Genomic DNA, 21,947 nt, shown 5'->3' with positions numbered 1-21,947 from the left:
GAATTTCCACCAGGGTTGTTAAAGGATCAGGAATTTTAAATCAATTCAATTCAGGTTCAGCAGGGAATATTAGCAAGCATAAATGGATCTGGACCGTAAAGAGCCTTTTTATGTTTAAGGTATTTAAATAAGTTCCAGGAACCTTTTTTCTGGATCAATTGAAATACGGCACAGGGTCCTTCGTTCCGGATCAATTTAAAGACGGTCTAAGTTCCATATTTGAAATGAAACAATACGCAACTTGGACCGAATTTACACTGTGATAGAACAGGTTCCGGTATTGTTGCGGAACCCAATAGAACCCATTAGTTGATGGGTTCGTGGACGTTTAAAAACCCTGATTTGAAAATTACACTTTTGGCTCGAAATTGAATAAACCTTCCATGTAGTGTAGAAATGAGTAGCCATAGGCGTGCGCACGAAGTCCAAAGGGGGGTTAATGCCCCGCCCTAATCATGGACGTCTGCAGATATTTTCGACGGAGGGAGAAGCGAGGTATTTTTCCATGGGGCATATTACCCCGATAATAGTGTTGCCCCCTCAAGAAACACCACTTGAATTCGAAATTATCGCATTCCTGCATACCCATTATAATAATTAATGTAAATTACTATGACTGGAATCAAATTATACGTGTGAAATATATACTTTTAGCTGACATTCGTTTTCTAAAGGAGAGAGGTGGCCATCCGCACCCCCCTTTCAGATTTCCATGCCCCTATATTATTATACTTTAATCCAGAAAGTTAGGGGAGAGGAATTTTATCGCCGGTTATTAAACTATATTATGCTCTTGAAGAAAATGAAGTATTTTTAAGCCAATGAAAGTTCACAAAACAACTACGGCTAAAGAAGGTGCAGTGGCGCAACCACAGGGGGGGGGGGGAGATTGGGCCTCAACCTTGGACGGAAATCAATTCTAAGGGGTAAGGTTGCAAACATTGAACTATGGAAAGAAAGGTTGCAGAATCTAAGAGTTGCAGGACAAAACGATACTAAAGACGGATTTAGTTTTCACGTCTTTCGTGCATTATTTCTTCCAGACGGTCAAGAGCATCTGCAAGGAGGCACAGAAGGGCAATTGCCCCCTTTCGATTTATATCTTTATACAAATGTAAATAAAGTTATATAAAATTGTCTAGCTCGTTTCGCTCGCAATATCTGCTTTTCTTACAGTCTTGTCAATTTCAAACCCTTAGCTATAGTGGAACCATGAGCAAAACAACCTGCGCAGACCCACGACTCCTGTACACCATACTCCCGCTTGTAGGGGAGGGGGAGAGTGGACCATGCTTCCTTATGGCCCGAGGTGGAGGGAAGAAGGGAAAGCTGCGCGGGGACTTTTCGTCCCAAGGTTTTTTTCCTTGTGGTCGATGTATAGGGGACGGCGGCAGTCAGCCCTGGACGCCGAACGATGTAAATAGAAAAAAAAATGTAAAAGAGAATGTCATGGGCCTCCATGATTTTTTTGCGCCATATTAAATCAATATTGTTTTCAGTTTGCAAAAATTTGGATCTAAAAGTTTTCTTGATCGCTTCGCTAGCAATTTATTTTCTGTAATGCATTGTAAATTACCAGAGGGAGAAGTAACAAGAAGTAAGTACGTCAGACTATTACAAACAGTTGAGTCTTAAATGTATGAACAATTGTTTGGGGGAGAAGAAGCGCACACATTTCAGAGGCATATTTTTTGTTGTTTGTTGTGGGGCGAATGAATTCATTATGTAATGTATTAATATAGGCTATATAAATTGTGTACGTATAATAATAGTGCCATTATTACTACTACTATTAATAGTTTATCCAAGTACTCCCCCCGCAGACAAGAATTTGTGGTTACTCCTCTGAGGGGGTGCATCATTTTCTATGTAATTGAAAACTATCGCGCTTCGTTCTCTGGCAAATTTCTTAAAAATAAAAGTAAGGACATTTTGAACAGGACACTTAATAACATAATGGCGATGTCTTCCATTCCTAACTCCCAGGTGTGGGCAGACGTTGTAACATGCACTTTTAGTGACCATTGATTTCTACCATAAATTGCTACTACTAGATAGTGAACATAGAAGTGCATGTTTGGACACACGCCAGAGATTGTGCTTATGGCAATGGTCATCGTTAGTGCTCGAAAGTTGATGTGTGTGTGTGTTCAGTAGACTTTCAGCTATGCAATTGCGGGTGCGCACTTATGTGTGTGTAACAAATTTACTTTGTTTTTATATAGTCTTGTACAACGTACGCATACTATATTGAAACAGTTTTTAAAATTTTGTTGAATATCTTTATTATTCTCTTAATCATTCCAAGGTAAATTCTAAAACAAGGAAAAAAAAGACCTTATTACTTAAAAAACTAGAGAAATTTTGTATCTTTCAAAACAAAGCAAATACACTGTCATTTCCTTCAGGTGTCAATTTAAAACTAAACAGAATTCCACAAATTTGACATGAATAAAAATATATTTCATACTCTTGTATAACATCAGTATATCTGTGCAATTTTGTGAACAGGTAAGACAGCTACTCAAAACTAAATTTATTAATTACTAGGAAACATTAAACAAGTACGAGCAAAATTGTTCTTTTAATTAAATTACTTCTTATGGAACCTCTGAAAAGATTTTCTTTGGTTACAGCTACTTATGTATAATGAACTATAAGATCACAAAAAAAATCAAGTAATTATATACATTATTAATCTAGACAGTAATATTCCCCACATTTTCGACATGTTGTACAAGATCTTTCTGTGGTGTATCATTGGATTCCACAAAGTTTGCTACAATGTTTGTAGTCAATTCTGTGCTGCTATTTCTGAGATTGCTTTTTAATGAAGATTTAGTTAGATTTTTTTTCATGAAAATATAATTATTTCTAATAACAAGTATGTCATCAATAATTTCGGTTGCCATATTACACCTGAGTGGGTTTAGTATGAATTTCAGAGATGAAAAGAGTCTCTCGACACTAACTTGTGTTGCAGGAGTAGAGAGAACAATACAAGCCAAAATGTACAATTCGGGACAACTTGATTGTCTAATTTCCCAGAAATTTAGAACATTTTCAGTCCTTTTCAGTCTTCGAGTTGAAACAAAGTAAGTGTCCAATAATGACGCAATATTAAACTTTGGTGCAGATATGGTATTCCGCCGCAATAAATCTTGTTTCTTTAAGTAGTTTGTGACATGGTCACTGTCATCATCTTCAGTGCTGGAATCTTCTTGTTTCTTTACCTCTCCACACACTGATAAGGATTTCATGTGTTCAAGTCTTAACCACAACTTCTGGAGATACACCTTCGCCACATGGATGTTTTCTTCACTTAAAACAGAAAAGTACCTGGGATCCATGTAAATAGAAGCAAGAAATCCTGGATACTCAAATAATGATGGAAGTCTCTCTTCGTTATTGACATATAATGCTTGTTTTTCTCGTTTGTCCATGCCCTCTACTATGTGGCGTGCAAGGTCTGTGTTGATTGTTGATGTTTTAAGGCGACACTCCAGCCATATCCCGTAGAAGTCGCCAAGTAGAATCTGTTCTTCTTGCAGCCTCTTTGTGGCTACTTTGGCTGGTTCCAGTGACGTCAAAATAGCCTCAATGTATATCCAGTCTTCTTGCTTTATTTTAACTTGCTCTTGATAGTAATCCCCTATGAACTTTTTAAGTGTAAAAAGTGACTGGAGCATATCATTTGTGCTGTTCCATCTTGTCGGGACATCAAGGGATGGTACCGGCAGTGATTCTGCATTCAATTGACGCCGTGCTGTAGGCGATCGTAAGACACGGCATGCTGCTTGACATGTCACAATAATATCCTTAACTTCAGGAATGGAATTGAGAGCATCATTTACGACTAAATGAAGAGTATGCGACGCGCAACGAACGGATTGGAGACGATAATCTTTACTCGTCAATTCCATTTCAATATCTTCATCTTCGTAAGTGTCTTGAGAAATATTAGACATCTGTGTTTCTTGATCTTCCCCAATAAGTTTCCCGGCTTTAATCATGTTTGCTCCAGTGTCTGTAGTTAAACTATATATATTCTCCACGGGCACATTATACTTATCCAGAATGTTCAACAATTCGTAACGCAAATTGCTACCTGTTTGAGACACAAATAACTCTTGAACTGACAAAGTACGCAATTGGAGAGCCCCATTTACAACAAACTGAACGTTGACACCAAAGAATGATCGTCCATTTTTCGAAGTAGAATCAACTTTTAGATGTATCAATTTTCCCTCCATTTCGCCGCGTATTGTTTCTCTGATCTGCTGGGCCTGACTGAATAGCATGTTCCGTACACCTTCCTTGTTCACGATAAACCTGCAGAGAATAAAATTTGCTTTCATCCTTAATTGATAAGTTGTTTCTTGATTTTTGAAATTTTCAAGACATTTGTTTCAAACCCAAAATAGAATTAAAATTCTTAAAAATATTTTTCAAATAGTATGAATTAATTATATTATCAAGCTTTCATCAACTAGGCAAATGCTACAAATATGAGAAAGCAGAACACTTTTTTGGTGAAAGTGAAAAAGATTGTTATTTAAAACCATAATAGGTTAACCTCTATCAGTGTGTCTAGAAACTAACGCAGCTTGCATGCAATAAACAGTGTTATTTGATGCAATCAACGCTCTTTAGTAAAGTTTGAACTAATGAGGAAGTTATAACACCACCCTCCCTGGTCACAGCACTGGGCTTTGGCAATAGGTCTTTTTGCTTCATTCAGATATACCTAAGGCTGTGAAAAGGATATATGTGACACCTATATTTTTTTTATTTTCTAAAATATATTAACAATAGTATATAGGGGATATCTAAATAAGTTGTACTGCATGCTCAGTTCCATCCAGCACTGGAAAGCTACAGAATGTTAGCATAACCTGTCTCTAGGCATATGGAGTACAGTGAGTTTGTTTTGTCTCTGCGCAGAGTTAGCACGTGATATGGGACAGATGCCGGCACTTTCGTCCCGTAACGTCTAGCATGCAGACAATTATACAGTATTTATATTACATATTCCGACCTAACCTGTGTTATAAGAGTTTAAAACGAACGCACTGTATATGTAACAACTTTGTAAAATTGAGGAAAATTTGACATAATATTTGAAAACTTTATATTAATTAGTTTTGTTTGAGTGTACAAAAGTGTGTTAAATATCATTTGATGAAAAAATGTGTCTCATACATATCAGTCTTCAGAAAATTACTTTTCCAGACAGTTATACTTAGTTTACTTATTCAAAGAGTAACTGTTGCAGTTGAAATTACTCATGATTATGTCAGTGAGTAACTAGTTTTACAGTTATTTGAAAAACTAACTTAACGTAATTGCATTCCTTCTAAACATTGTAAGGATATACAGAACTCTCTACCTTCATTACATGAGGCTGGATCAATAAAATCAATGTATTTGAAGTAACCTGAAATGAATTTCTAAGGAATTCTAACTAAAGAAGGTAGCTGTAACCGTAGCAGAGTTTCATTTTTGCAATAGATGTAACTTTATGACGTTACTTTTACTATTCTTTAAGACAAATTTTTAACTTTAAAATTTGTAGCGTTGGGGGAAAAAGTTAAATTTCGCAACACTGTTTCAACTATGGGCTCCCGCGTAGCCAAATTATTAGTGATTTAACATTTGGCGCTAGCGGTCCAGGGTTAAATTCCTGGTGGGAGCCCTCCAAAATTTCAGTCCTGCCCAGCTACGCGAGGACAGTAGTTGAGCTAGTTAAGGAGTGGGTTCTGTCTTGAAAGCCAGAAATAGCTGCGATGGACTATGCGCGGACCAAGCGTCATCCTTTGAAAAATCAGCTTAGAGTTGTTGGCATTTGAATAATTAGTCTTGTTTGTATACGTCAAATTGATTTAAGGGCCTTTCTCTTAGAGGGGTAGTTTAGCTTCCAACTATTTCTTTTCTGGACGCTTTTGTTTCCTTTTTTTTTTCGGAATCTCCTACTAAGGCAAGAAAGCTGGGCTTCGTTCCATTTTGAATTTAGGACATCCACGCTTTGTTGCAATTCGTCATTTCTAGTTGCTCATTAAAACTTCAGTGTTTGGTTTAATCTTGATTGTTGTCATAATATTACAATGCGATGACATACCACAGACATAAAATCCAAAATAAAATTTCTTAAATATTTATTTTCTTGTAATTAATGATCATTGGGTGTGTTCAATTTTTCGCAATAAAATATCCAACAGAAAGTAACTGCAAAAGTAAGTTATTCTTAAATTGAGTAGCTGCACCGAACCTACTTTTTGAACCAAGCAACTGACTCTAGTAACTTTCCGAACACTGATTAAGACTGTCCGTTACTAACAATGAAAATAATTTCATTCGTATACAATGTGAACATACTAAGGAATACATGTAAAGGACAATCTGACGACATTGATGAAAATACGCACCTGTCAGAAGCTGGCATCGCTTCCAAAAGAGGATTCACTATATCTTGAAATGCTTGGTCATTCATCAGTGAAAAAGGACGTCCGTGCTCCGAGATGAGTCTGATGCAAGACTGCCTGAGGATGTCTGCGGTCATCTTTACATTTAGGAGAATATTGGCTTTCGGATTACTAGAGATAGCATTTCTCATTTTCTTCTTCTGCAGAAATGACAGCTTATCTTGATGCCTCCGCTTGATATGTTTCTCTAGGTTACCACTATGATCTCCCTATAAAGAAAATAGTTTTATTCATACTGAAAGAATTAATATCAAAGTAAAATCTATGTGCGAGTTTGTGTATTCGTACAATATACCCATATACGTAAATATATGGAGACCACTAACTGTCATTATATAACAATATGCTTAATGTATGGAGATTAGTCACAAATTGGAATCCCAGCACTTTTTACGCCTGATTAAAATACTATAGAATACCCTACACATAGTGGATGGTAGTGAGCTCGCCCTGTTGAATAGGATGGGATTTCTGAGTGGAATGTTCAATGCAGCATATTGATCAAGATACAACAACTGAATTACGGCGAAGTAGGTTAGAAACCCTGCGTGCTCAAGAGCAGCTTCGATAAGGCACCTGAATTGTCTAGAGCTGAACAAGGAAATGGGCGATCTTTATTTCCCAAGGCCATTCCGCAAAACTAATGCCACAAGAAGTTTCCTGTGTGGATTTGTGAGCATGAAATTGTAGGTTGATGATAGTACTACAAGACGTCAAGTGGATTTTTTCCGTTTCGTTATTTTATATCGCTTTGCTACCTATAGAGTTTGAATAACTAATTAATCATTTGATGAGCAGACAAACACAAAGTAGCCGATCCCGTGGCAAATTAATTAGCGTAATACAATGCGAAGTCTAAAGTCTGATTAGAACCTGGACTAGAAGATATTGTCTTTATACCACTTCCATCATCTATCGCATCCTTTATCATCGCGATTAACAGTGGTAGACGCGAAATAAAAATAGAACCTTTGCAAGGACGTCCGAAAGAGGGGCAAGGGGTGGACGACCCCCCTGGAAAATGAAAGTCAACCAAAAATTATATATATATATATATATATATATATATATATATATATATATATATATATATATATATATATATCACATATAATGTCATTTCAGCTACAATAATATATGTTAATTATTGCATGAACATAACTTCAAATTAAAGTAATGTTTTTTTTTAAAAGACAACACTTATGGTGTAGGACATGCACCTTGTTTCCCCCCCTGGAAAAAACTACCTTGCTTGCCCTTCCCTGAAAAAAAATGCGGGCGTCCATGAACCATTGGTATCTACTTCGGAGTATAAAGCGTTGTTTCTTCAATGTATAGCGCGGAAGTAGACCGCAACAGCCTCTTATTTGACAGGAAATAGCAACACGAGAATAGGGATTCCTCGTATTTTAGATTTTCTCAAACTAATTTCAAGTATGTGGTGGAAATTCCTTCTATATAGTATGCAAATCGAGGTTTGCAGTTTGAATGGGCGTATTCCTTTTCTCGGTTTTTCCATGAAACTCATTGTCTCTTCCAATGATTAACAGTTTTCCTTGCCTTTCATTACGCTAGGCCTCTCAGTCGCTATCTTTGTTGTGAACCTAGATTAAGTGTGGGGCTTATCCTCTATGCTTTCATCATACAGCATGGCTGTGGGCTACATGCTTGACATCTTAACACAACTCCTTTCAAATATTTCTCGGGAAACGTATTTCACCTATCGTCCTACGGGAATCAGACGAACGTAACTACAAAAATGCGGTTTTCAGTTTTGTTAAAAAAAAAATCCTCTGAAGGGTATTTGAAGTAAATCGACATTTTTCCACTTCTAATTCTTATCTGTAAGACTGAGTCACGTTTAACAGTCAGACTTTATGCACAGTAAGGCTAATCGGAACTGAACCTACAGTTTATAAAATTGGATCCGAACCACTGTGTGCCTCCACCGGGTATCGAACCCGGGACCCCTGGAATACAAGGCGACGACGCTACCACTGCGACATCGGGGAAGCCGACCTTCACTTCAAGTATCGCTATCACTTTTTAGTAGTCAAGGAGTATTGCATTCATTTCAATTTGGAGTAAGAGTTCAGCATTCACGTAAATCAGCAAACTTTGAGTTTTAGATACAATGTTCAATAACAACTTATATCGTCACGGCCAACAAAATAATGGCCATGAAAAAATTAGTATCAAGACACCATACTAAAATTGCTGCTTGAAGAACACCGTAAAGACTAAAGTCGTTGCCTGCTCCGTGACTGATCAGCTAAGCTGCTATTTGAAACCCTGGCTAAGGTATGGACGTACCATTGAGTTTGTCCCAATATCTATTCAACCTCAACATAGTAAATAACTGAAGAGGTAGGAAAGCTACGTAAAATTGCCGAAATAGGAAATAAAATACTCCTCTACCCCCCACACATGCATATGGAGCCGAGTTTTGAAATGCCGAAGCAACTATTGCCCACGGTCAGACTATATCAGTTGCTTTCAAACGTTAACATGATGAAATGAACGTTTCTATATGCACCTCCATGCAAATAATTTCATAGAATCCCAAATAAAGTTAAATTAATTAATGTATTGAAACTAGGCATTTGAATTTTCCCAAGGCAAACCTGCAGACATGAAAAGATCTGCCCATAGTCTTCAAGCACCTTTAAATACGCTGGCTCATAGCAGAATGTGATGTGTGAGCAAGAGTGCACTCGTGCACAATCCTACGTGTAATTTACAAACGTTAATTATTTTCCATTTCCTTTCGCCTGCATCCTAACATTTTTTTAATCCACGACAATCAGAGCAAAAAGTTTAGTTAGTTTTTTATGATAAGATTGAATTCCTGCAGAAATGAACAGAAACTACTGTGGGACCACAAGGATATAAACCTGAGCAGACTCGCGGCTCGCGTGCACCGTACTCTCGCGTGGAGGAGAGGGGCACAGTAAAGCATGCTTTCTTATGGCCAGAGCTGAATGGAAGAAGGAAAATCTGTGCGTACACTTTTCGGCGTTTTTTTCCCCTTGTGGTCGCTCTATACGACGTATAACCCCATTGCACTCTAAACTAAGGCTCTCCGACATTTAGACGAGCTGTTTTCAGTTTCCTTTTTCGAGACCACGTTCTCTACGTTGACCCTCACTGGCAGAACAATTGAGAGGAAGAATGTAACTTATAAGATAGAAAACACTTATGATGTTTAAATAGTAATAACACGATCAAGGTGGCTTCGGTCTAGGACGGCTATGAGATTCGACAAGTTAAGTTAAGATAAGTCCCATCCTGAAATCCTAAATAACGGAATTTACGGCGAGAACTGAAACATTTCAACCTGCCCGAAGATTGCACTTACCGCAACTTTCTTTCCGCAGCCCGGAATAAGACAGTGAGATTCTCGTCGTATGTCATCAAAGGAGAAAAACATGCGAACGGGATTTTTTCTCTTTCTTCCCTTGGATAGCGAAGAACCTTCTCCTTCCATTGTAACCAATCGTAAAAGACCGAGATTCCCATTCACGCTAGTTTTAAGGATCCCAATTTCTTCATCTACCTCCGCTGTAAAATGTAGTTCTAACCTCCTACCCAAGGTTATTAGAAGTATAGGTTGGGCCAATCCGTTGTTTACTCGTGATGACGAAACGACGGTAAGAAGTGAATTTATCAATGAAATGAATTCCAAATCTATGCGCTAGTGTTGCACTATGCAGATAGGAAAACCATACCAGAAACTGAACACACGAAATCGAGTACACAAATGAGCATTTCCACCCATTTACATTTTGTGGCTTTAGACAAATTGAAAATAAATATCGATAGGTACTTATTGTTATGCGGGACAGAATATTATTGATCGGAACGGATTTTTTTTTTTAATTCCGACATTCGGGACGGGAAATATTCGCAATTTCTTGACTAGTCGGGAAATTTTCCGACGCTCTGGAAATTTCAAATTCTACACGTCATTTTCACCTTAAGTGATTGTCTTGCATTTCTGGAATGAAAACTAACAACTTTCGATAAGTTCCAGGCACTTGCAATGTAGAAAAGAAAAGAATTAATACCGTTTTGAAATGACCATTCGGAATTTCCCGACTGCTCGGGATCCAGAAAAGTAGGGAAGTCATTTGCTGAAGTCGGGATCGGGACAAAATTTTTCTTTCCGATCCCGGTCCCGACTTTTCTAGATACCGCATACCACTTGTTATTATTATTTATTACAAGATACATCTTCCAAGTACGTTGAACATAATGTACTGTGTATACCAGAAAAGACAAGTTCAAATGAGCATTTATGTACAGTGGGATCCATGAGTATTACCGTGCAAATTGTCCATCACCATGTTCGTGCACTTTATTTGACCCAATAAGAGCTTCAAGAATTAAAAGAAAACTCAAAACAAGCTGTTGACAACTTCTGCACCAGCATACATAAAAATGCATCGCTTAAAAACACACAGGATGTAAGAAAAAAATTAATAAAAATAGTCATGGACAATTTGCAGGGTAATACTCATGGATCCCACTGTACACTATATTTACACTAGGGTATGCACTTGTATTTTTTTCTTCAATGCACAACATGTTTCCGCGAATATATCAAAGTCTGCCCAACATGAAATGTAATATTGTATAACTTTGCTTTCACGCAAACTTGTCATAAAGTAATATTTCATTCTCACAGGCAGTGGCGTGCCCAAGCGGGAGTTGGTGGGGGTTATAGCCCTTCCCGTTGGCCCAGTATTCCTAAAAAGAAAGAACGTCAAATGTAGGAAAAGATGGCAAAATGAGGGATGACTACCAAAAATAGTGTACGTAACCCCTCCCTTTCGAAAATCCTGGGCACGCCACTGCAGTCTCAGGTTAACATGCAAGGGCATATTTTTTGCACCTTTCGATGTGTAGTCTTTAATTTCTGCAGTAGAAACCAAGTGTGACTTTTTACCGATGTGTAAAATGATTAATACAACTTTCGTGTCCGTATTTTATAAGCACAAAATATACACGAAGTTTTGTTCAAAGCTAAGTTGCGTTACCAGTAGCGTACGCAGGATTTCATCAAGGGGGGTGTTATATCTAAAACTTTTGTCCAAATTCACATTACCATTGTTTAATTATACTTTAATTAAATAATAATAATCACAATTAATTAATAATACTTATAATTAATTAATTAGCTGAATTAATACTAATAATACTACTAATACCACTACTACTACTATTAAGTAGTAGAGATCTACATAAATATAGTATTTATGAAAACAATAGAACGAAATTACTTTCTAGTCATTCGATTTTTATCAAATCCTGGGAGCATTTTTTTGTTTCTTTGTTACGAAATAATTGTCTGGTCAACGAGGTGAGACATTTCAAGGGTGAAGAAGATCCATAAATACAAGAAAATATATTAAAATAAATTGAAATAATCAAAGTATGGAACTCATCCAAGGAGCTGCGGTGATCTGGTCGGTAGAGCTGCTGACAAGTGACAATCACGCGGGAGATCCGGATTCGATTCCCGAAATTGATGGAATTTTCCCGGCTTTTTTCCCGCATATATGTCCCCGATAATTCACATCCTGCGTACGCCAGTGTGTTGAACATTGTTGCAACTGACATACAAAACAACTTTTTTCTCTTTTAAATCATAGTTACCCTAACCTAACCTCAGAACTCGTGTTTATTTTCAAGGCATCACTCTGAAAGACGCATGTGTTTAGAATGCTCTGCTTTTCTCCATGCTACATGGAAATAATAATTCAAATTTTATTATTATTATTATTATCATTACTATTATTATTATTATTATTATTAGTAGTAGTAGTAGTAGTAGTAGTAGTAGTAGTAGAAGTAGTAATAGTAATATTATTGTCCCAGATGTTTGACTGTGAAAAATTTTACATTTAATTTTTTCCACAAGCTCAAGGGGGGATGGGTTTAAACCCCGTAACACCCCCCTTGCATACGCCACTGTGCGTTACTGCGAAACCGTAATTAGATTTTGATCAGCTGTAGGAGTTTAGCTTAATGGTTTAATTTTTGCTTTTTAACTTGGCCATAAAGCAGAATTCAGTTGCAGAAGTATTGTATTTTTTAATATCTCTTATACGTTCTATGAAATAAATGTTAATGTGTCTGTAATGGTCTTACATAGTAGTATACATTTTTTAAGAATACTTCAGTGAATTGAACACGTTGCCACAAATATTTAAAATACTATTACTAATTTGTATAATACATTTTAAACTTCTGCTCTATAGAATCCTTCAAAATGTCACCAGTATTTTTTTCATATAATCAAAAGAACATCACGTTATGAATCTCCTGCATGTGATTGCAGAGTAATCAAACAAACGCCAAATTATCTATTCTTCCATGGCACGTTAAGGAACAAACACAGACACGCCCTTTTTAACAGACTACACAGAGCCAAGATACCATTTCCTGTATTCCTGTATCATACACTCCCTGTCCTTTGAGTCCAGGTTGATGAATTGGCATCGAATTTAGATATAGATGATCCAAAGATAGGCAACACTGTACAGGTCCGAAATCGATAGGAGAAGCAGTTTCAGTATGATGAAACTGCTGAAGATCCACTAAAGCGGTACAAAGTTGATTTTTATTACCAGGCCGTAGAAAATTATTTTAGCTCTAAGAGAAAGGTTTTAGAGCTTAAACATCATAGTGAATTTTCCATTTCTTTTATGATATTAGTAAGCTTAAAGACATGCAATCTTATCTTTGTTTGAAAATTGTAGAAAACTCCTGGAATGTTAACACATGAAAGCTACTGAATTAAAAGATGAACGAAAAGAGTTTTTGGCTATAAGAAAACAATTACACGAAAGGAGACTTTAAACTGATAAAGAGTCATGATTTTGCACCTAATGTGAGTGTAGAACTTCGGATTTATTAACTTTGTCGGTAAACGTGGCAAGTGGCGAACAAAGTTCTTCTTGGAAATTAAGGCTAATAAAAATACTATCTCCTATCAATCATGTCTGAAACACCCTTGTTTCTATTTTATGCAAGATAGCTTTATAGGAAGAAGAATATTAAATGCAAAGGTAAAGTTCCCTGTGCACATAACACCATGTCATGAAGGCACGTTAAGGGGATGTGGGGGTAGGCCCACACACATTCTCGATCTCAGCCATTTTAGAGGTGATATGACAGGAACCCCTCTCCGGCCGCCTTTACCTCCCAGGGTTGCCCCCATGGTACACCCATTCATTTGAGGCTGGGTGAACCCCAGAGCCGCTTTATGCGGGGAAAACGCAGGAAAGAATTCAGACCTTAGATCACCCACATTTTAAAAATCCAATCATGCATCACAGACCTACAACGTTAAACATATGAAGTCAAGCCTTCATTTCTTTCCTAATACTTGTTACATTTAAGATACATTTAAGAGAAAGAGAGAGTTTTCATAAAATATAATAATAAGTCTCATATAAAATTAGTGTTTAACTGTGGTCGAGCGAAATATCCTTTTTTGGTTAATAGTATAATAAAATTATTTATTTTATAGTTTGATGTTTTACTTAGGAATATATTAATTTTCAATTTCCCGTTGCTACGTAATGACGGGAGGGGGGGGGGGCTTTCGAGAGGGAGCGGCATCTGCCGGCACCTCCCAGGGCAGCAAAATTACTAGCGCCGGCCCTGGTGTACACTGTATATAACACACCTTATTACTGTACATCCAGGGTCAAGGAAAACAAAGAAATGAGCATAATTTTCTCTTCGGTGAAGATGTTGAACCTAAACCAAAAAGAGCACAAATAATGAACTCGACAATGTAAATTGATGAGATTTAGTAAATCATTTGATGAAGTGAACTAATTGTGAGTGGACTAATCGCAAAGGACATAATCAGCTCAGATCCTATTACTTCTTCATGGTATGTGACGTAAAGTTCCCGCCCAACCGTTTGACGGCGTTAGTGGTTATCGCATCTCCTTTTCCACAGCCTGTAGTACGCATCCTCATCTAGACATTGTTCTTGTTCTGGTGTTAATATCTGCATACTGCAACACTGTCGTTTTGTCATTTCACGTGACTTTACATTGAAGTGATGCATTCACTTGGCCGGTCACACGTCATCGCAAGCAAAAACTTCAACCGTTACCATGGTTTTGGGCCAGGGCTGCTCCTACCCCTCCCTTAAATCGAACACTGCGAATCTGATTGGCTCCATGTAGAAGCAGCTTGTGGCGTATTTGTACACTGCTGAAAAATGCAGAAGCAGAAATAGTTATTTCCGTGGGTTAGTATATATATATACTAAAATGACAAAAAGGTAAGTAAAATAACCTAATTCAATTAATCATATACATATACACACCTGAACGATTATCGCCTGCACCATATTACTGAACAAATCCAAAATAAAACTTTATAATCACTCATTCCACTAAATGCCCTTGAGAACTGGAGATAGGTTGTCGTCGTCTTCTTTGTTTGGCACACACCGCCTATTAGCGATTTCTTGCCAGAGGTCCTATTTGGTAGTATTACACTTCTCTTAAGAAAAACACTTGAGGTGTTTTATCAAACTTTCTAGGGTGCACGCAGTGATTCTAATCCATTTCACCAAAAATATACTTTTGTCCCTATGGATTCATGTCTCACCATATGTACGCTTAGATTTATTTATTGATTTATTTATTTCAGATGTTACCCCTAATGAAGTTAAGGAGTTTTCATTTAATGCCCTTGCATTTTCTTTCTTGTGTCCCTCTGCTTTGATACCGAAATGCTCTTTTGTTGTAAAACACACCTACAAATACTTAAAAAAATAATAATTCTAAAACGTATTAGCTAAAAAATACATTTTTCTTGGACTTCTTTATTAGGCACAAATGTGTACACTAAATACATATTCAACAAATACAAAGTGAGATCACTTACCTTTAAGAAGCCGGGTTCGCATCCAGGATAAAACGTTCAATAAATGTTAGTATTAATATCTCCATTTCCTCTCTTCTTTTTCACTTAGAATTCCATCAAATAAACAGGCGTAATTCTGCAATTCCCCATCATTTGACATTTACAATCAGTGAATATGATAACAAAAGTGCTCACATGTCTACAAATGTCTTTATACTTCACTACCTTCGAGACGTTACGTTGTTCACGTCGCAAACAACAGAAAAACGCTTCGCTAAATAGGTAGACTCTCGAATATTTGGCCAGATCAGACGTTTTCATTTTAAGGCATGTCAGACACATTTTAAATGAAGGAACGTTAGAATTTTTTTTAAAAAAATATCTTCGGTATCGTAGATGTGTGATACAAAGTGGAACAATTTTGAAAAAATACAATTTAGTCAGATATTAAATTATGAACGTTGGACTTTACATAGCAGCAACATTAATATTCGGATACACTTAATAAAATAAGGAACAAAGGAAGTAGCTAAAAATGAGTACATAAAAAATATTACGTGGTAGAGTGGCACAGCACGCTACGACGCCAGGGGTTCCGGTTTCGAATCCCGACCTGTGCAGGAGTGTTCTTTGTGATTGTCCCTTCATCAGTTTCACCATTTCGTCGCTCATACTCATCGTTGCTTTCTTAACCGCCAGATTACCATTTCGGATGTACAGACGGGATAAAATGAAATGTACTTCCGTTTTCCTACCAACTCAGAAGCGAGTTGGAAACTCTTCATTGCTCCTGTATAGATAAGAAAGTGGGGGAGGGCAATAGCAGACAAGGCCAGCACGCAAACTTGTTTCCGGCAAAGCGTCTTGTTGGAGTCTTGGCAGTTTGTGGAAGGATTTTGTGTTCCTCCCCCACCCCAACCCCGCCTTTCTCTCTCTCCTTGAGTTTGTGTTTGTGTGTGTGTGTGTGTGTGTGTGTGTGCGCGCGCCGACACCACGGCCGTAGACAGGAAAAATTTTCGGGGGGGGTTCATTCATAATTATTCCCAGGGCGTCGCCAGAAATTTGAATAATAGAAATAATAATAATAATTGTACAATAATAATTAAAATTTCATAATAATAAAACAATTTTATTCCATAATAATAATACTAATAATAATAATTATTATATTATTGTTATATCCTTGAGAGAGCTTACTCAATCCAGCAGATGAGTGAATATCCAGCATAAGTTTATTTTTGTTTTTTTTACGTTTCATACAGTGTGTACTGAAATGCACAATTATTTTACTTCGTCATTAAACTTTAGATACCTTCAAGAAAAAAACTTTAAAAGTTAGATGGAAATTTTAGTCATAAAGTTTTTGTTGTTTGACTTTAAAATTAATTTTTGGAATTTTGAAAAGTGTGGAACCAGTTATTCTCTTTAAAGCTTAGCCTGGTGCATGGATTGTAACCTCAATTGCGAACGTAATGTGCTACGAAACTGGATGTACTAGGCTTGAACTCCTATCAAGGGGGTTTATTTTCGACTTTATCGGACGGGGAATTTGAAAGCTGGAAAGGGAATTTTGGGACAATCATAAGGGAATCTTCAGTCTATATTCCTTGTGACGCAGGAACAACACTGGAAAGATGACAGCAGAAGTGATAATGGAGGGGTCGCCGGTGGGATGCGATTCCGAGAATAAATCCTGTTTCACTCAACTTTCAGAATTCCAAATGTATGAAAATTCTAGCTCGATCGTTTCAACATTGTCTCCTTGTATTTTTGTGATGCTTCGAAAAAAAATTGAAAATTTGTTACAGATTATGGTTTCTGAACATCCATTAATCCAACATGTCAGAAGTTTCGGGGGGGGTTTGAACCCTAGAAACCCCCCCTCTAAATACGGCCATGGCCGACACCTGTTTCATTTTAAGTTTGACGTATTTTTATTGCATCGACTAATTGCTGTCATGACTGGAAATGAAACAGGTTAGCAATGGAGACATAATGAGGGATCAAAAATACAAAAATTCCGGGCATGAGTACTTAGTAGTAGTAAAGGTAAGGTAAAGTTCGTCGTGCGTATAGAACCGTGCCATGAAGGCACATTTAAGGGTTTGTGGCAGTAGGGTGTCGCATATTCTCGAGTTCGGACATTTTGGAGGTCATATGACCAGCACCACGCTCCAGCCGTCTTTACTCCCCAAGGATGTAGAAGAAACGAGAAAATAAAAATGTTTTACATTCTGCGTATGTGACAAGTAATTTTTTGGATATTGTCTTTGAAGTATCTGTTAACATCCTAACCCGCAATTTTGTTTAAGGATAAAACTGGTTGAAGGCCGCGAGTGTTCCTGAGAAGTAATGAACATATCACAGAACGCGCAATAGTTTAGCTCGCGTTTTTCTGAAAAAAAGAAAGAATGATATACAAATCAATTCTACGAATGCTTACGTCATTGTGACCATGGAGTGCATTTTGCACACTAACGAGGATCTGGCGTCATGACATAAGGTCAGTATAATGGTCTGTGGGGTTTGGACTGTGTCCTATCCATTTACGTTTGTAGTTGTCCTTTCACAAATTTCATCTTAACACACCTTTCATACTTATCTTTGTGATTACCCAAAAGTGGAAGAAAAGCGAAATAAAATAAATAAACACATCGATTATTGTGTCCCTGCGTTTTTCAATCTTTCTTCATGACCGAAAATTTATGTTTCACTGATGTAATGCATCACTTTAATCATGTGAATTATTTTCCGTCATCGTTGTGTGCTTAATCATTCCTTAAAGCATAGACTCTAATGCTGTTGTCCTTAGTGTAATTGATCTTATTGTGTGGAAGTTTTGATGTGGACAAAATAATGGTGAAGAATAAATCTCAATTGATTGTTCGAAATTTAAAATATAATAACTCCGAGGTGACGCATATTAACTGTTCTTAGTTCGATGTCAAAGAACGATTTCTCCTATACATTAAGAAGGATTCCGGCCTCCGTGGTAGAGTGGTTAGCACAGCTTGCTTAAACACCGGCTTTGGCATTGTGTTCATTCGGTGTTCATTGTGAGTGTCCCTTCATTAATTTCATCATTTCATCGACCATCCTCATCGTCGCGTTTAGCCAAAAGTGGCACAAGAAGCGAATTAAAATAAAGCAAATCAATCAATCAATCGATCATAGGGTCTCCGGTTTCATAGAGCAGTATGCAAAGCACTTCGTCATGGATGCCCTCAAAATTCAAATAATAATTTGCAACAGAAAACCTGCTATTAGAGTATTTTAATAGTTTAGGCATATTAACAATTCACGTCAACCAACAATAAACAATTTATTGATTGATTTTCTTTTATTATACTTCGCTTTTTGTGCCACTTTTGGCTAATTTGCAAAGATCAAACATTCATGGCCAGGCCAGGATTCGAACCCGGAACCCCTGGTTCTGAGATTTCGGCCTGTGTATGGGGTTGGTGGCCATCCACCGTCGTGAGGAAATTGAGGAGCTACAAATTAGTAGCGTGACGCGGCCATGGAAACCTGCAAAGACTGAAGACCGCAGATTAGCTGAAGACTTGTCTTGTTAACCACGCGTCACCCCATAATTCCAACCTCGGCAGGTGGAAGTGAAGCCGGCAGTCGGTAGGTAGGACGTGGCCCTCACGGACCGTTGCGTCACGGGTTATTATTATTATTATTATTATTATCATCATCTTCAATCAAATAAAGCTTTATCGTTATATATTACCGTATTTCATCGCATAATCGTCGCACCCTGTTTTTCAATCCAAAGAGAGAGAGGAGGGGGGGAAGGCAGAACACAAAATCCTTCCACAAACTGCCAAGACTCCAACATAAAGCTTGCTGGAAACAAGTTTCCGTGGTGGCCTTGTCTGCTACTGCCCTCCCCCACTTTCTTATCTATACAGGAGCAATGAAGAGTTTCCAACTCGCTTCTGAGTTGGTAGGAAAACGGAAGTACATTTCATTTTATCCCGTCTGTAAAGCAGTCCCAATGTCTGCTCCAAGTTGCACAGCTGCTTTCAGAGCCCTTGGTTTGAGAAGGGGGTGGGGGTGAGGAAAGGGTCTTGATTTTTCATACCGAAGCTCCTTCATTTCTTTCTCCCATTTATCTTGGTTGAATTTTCTGAGATACGGAATTTACCTCATTTTGCTTTTCATTACGTTTTATTGCGTTACCCACGGTACGCTTACATGTACTTAACATTTTCAATTTCCTTGCACGTACCGACACCCTTTGGTTAGATACGGCAAATATAAATAGCTGTCGTTCGTCAAATGTTGTTTTTTTGTTTTGTTACCCATTTTTCTCGTACTTCAGTCAGGGATCAATGCAGTTACTCATAACAGATGTAGTCAGGAAGTAGCATGAATTGTTCTTTCCCCGCATTGTAGTTGACCGGTAAAAAACTATGTAACAGTAACAGAAGGCTTTCAAGATTTGTCTGAATATTAAAGTGATCTTTTTTTTCACACCCAAATATAAATAACTAATTTCAGATTTGAAAACGTAACAGGGGTGTAAGGGGTGACCTTCCACGCAGTACATACACCCAATCGTCAAAATCAGTTCCACGTAGTACACCCTGGGCTGCCTTTTGCTGACTAACAAGTCTCTGGCGACTGGCCAGTATAATTCTGTATGTTCTCCTGCTTTTTGTCATGTGTGCTGAGTGCCCCTTTACAGCCTCAGCTTTTCACCTAAGTCAGAATATTTTCATATTTCAGTTATGCGACCTTACAGTTATGTTATTTGTTGTGGTAAGGGGCTGGACCCAGTATAACGTGGCGGGTGCAAAATAGCCTAAGTGCTGAAACACCCAAAATTAAACAAAAAAAGAAAAACGTAACAGGGAATATAGCTTTAATAAATGCGTATAAATATTTCACAATGGATTATATTTATGTACATGTTGTTAATTGTGAAATATTGTGAAGAAATGAAACAAAATGCTACGTTTCGGTTACTAATGTGAGCCACTGTATATGTAATGTTTTTATTTCATTAACAATGTACAATGGTCAAATACAACTTTGCAGACCTCCGTGGCGGAGCGGTTAGCACATCGCAATACGACGCCACAGGTCCCGAGTTCGTATCCCAGCCTATGCATCATTTTCATTTTTCTTTGTGATGTCCTTTCGTCAATTTTGTAATTTCATCACCCATCCTCGTCTTCGCGATTAGCCAAAAGTGGCAGAAAACCAAAGTTAAATATAACAAATCAAAATCAAACATTACTTGGCATGACAAGAATGGATAGGTTATTTTGAAGCTGCTGTTATTAAAAGCAAATTTTATGTAGCTTTCCTAGACAGAAGTTTCAAACACAGAAACTGATTGATTGGATAACGCCTGTGGATTCCTACTCGAGCAGAAAATGTATATGTTTCCATTTATTACTTACAACAATAGCAGACTGATTTCCCGCTAAATCAAAGAAAACTTGCATTCACAGTTACAAATTGACGTGTTGAATGATTTCTCTCACTCCAATTCTGCTTAATCGAACAGCACACCACAACGTGGGTCATTAAATATTTGCAACTTACTCTCGAGTTCCTCAACTAAAAATAAATTGACTGCGAAACAAGACCTCGTCTGCGATAACTATATACCACGTTATATGAAGAGTATACGCAAGTTGAAATTCCATCATAATAATTTGAATTCTTCTAGTAGCTACAAACATATTTTTTCATACATATTTTCTTAGCAAAATATGAAGTTCCTCACTTCAACAAGGATAACATATACACAGTATTCCACAAGAGTTTTTAGTTCGAGCTAGTCGTAATATGAATATACACGTCACTTCATTACTTAGTTTAAAAAAAGTGCCAGGCAATGTGAATTCGACGGCATGCCTGAAATTATTTGCAGTATCTCATGTATCAAGGGGGCTTTTTAAGTAAAATGAAGGACACATACCACATGCTTGGGTCAATTGAGAGTAGTAGAAACGTAATTATACTGCATGTTGCAACTGAAACAGTATCCTCGAAGCCGAAGTCGTTGAGTGATCCACTCATAAACTCTCTACCAAACATTTCAAGTTCGAGTAGACACCTGGGCATGAGCGTTTTCTTTGGTAACCATCCCTTCATAGATTTAATATGATCATCATTAATGTTCATAGTCGCGATTATCTACAAGTGGCAGAAAAGCGATACAAGAACAATACAAAAGTAGAAGAAACAAAAGAGGATAAAAGGATGAACTTAGTTAATGATAGGAAGTTTTATAAAATTACTGTTTCTTGAAGAATCTTGTCCTTTGTTCCGATTGTATTTCTCAGTCACACGTTGCTCAATGTCCATGTCGACTGTCGTTCTTACATTCTTGAAAATTACTTTAATGTCTGCCTATGCTCTTCTTTCAAACGTGGTAGGCGCTCTGTCTGTTTCTACACCACAAAGTTTAATTCATCTCCTGTCCAAAAAGGCACGAATTACTGAAAGTAATTTTCAAAATTGTAAGCAGATGAGGGCCCTTGTAAAATACGTGTACTGTCCTTTTATTCGCTTAGTTTTGAGAATCACTCTCCATACAATTGT

This window comes from Lepisma saccharinum, chromosome 16 (assembly GCF_977018435.1).
Source record: "Lepisma saccharinum chromosome 16, izLepSacc3.1, whole genome shotgun sequence".
Taxonomy (NCBI): domain Eukaryota; kingdom Metazoa; phylum Arthropoda; class Insecta; order Zygentoma; family Lepismatidae; genus Lepisma; species Lepisma saccharinum.
The sequence above is the reverse complement of the archived record's forward strand: the minus strand, read 5'-3'. Positions refer to the sequence as shown.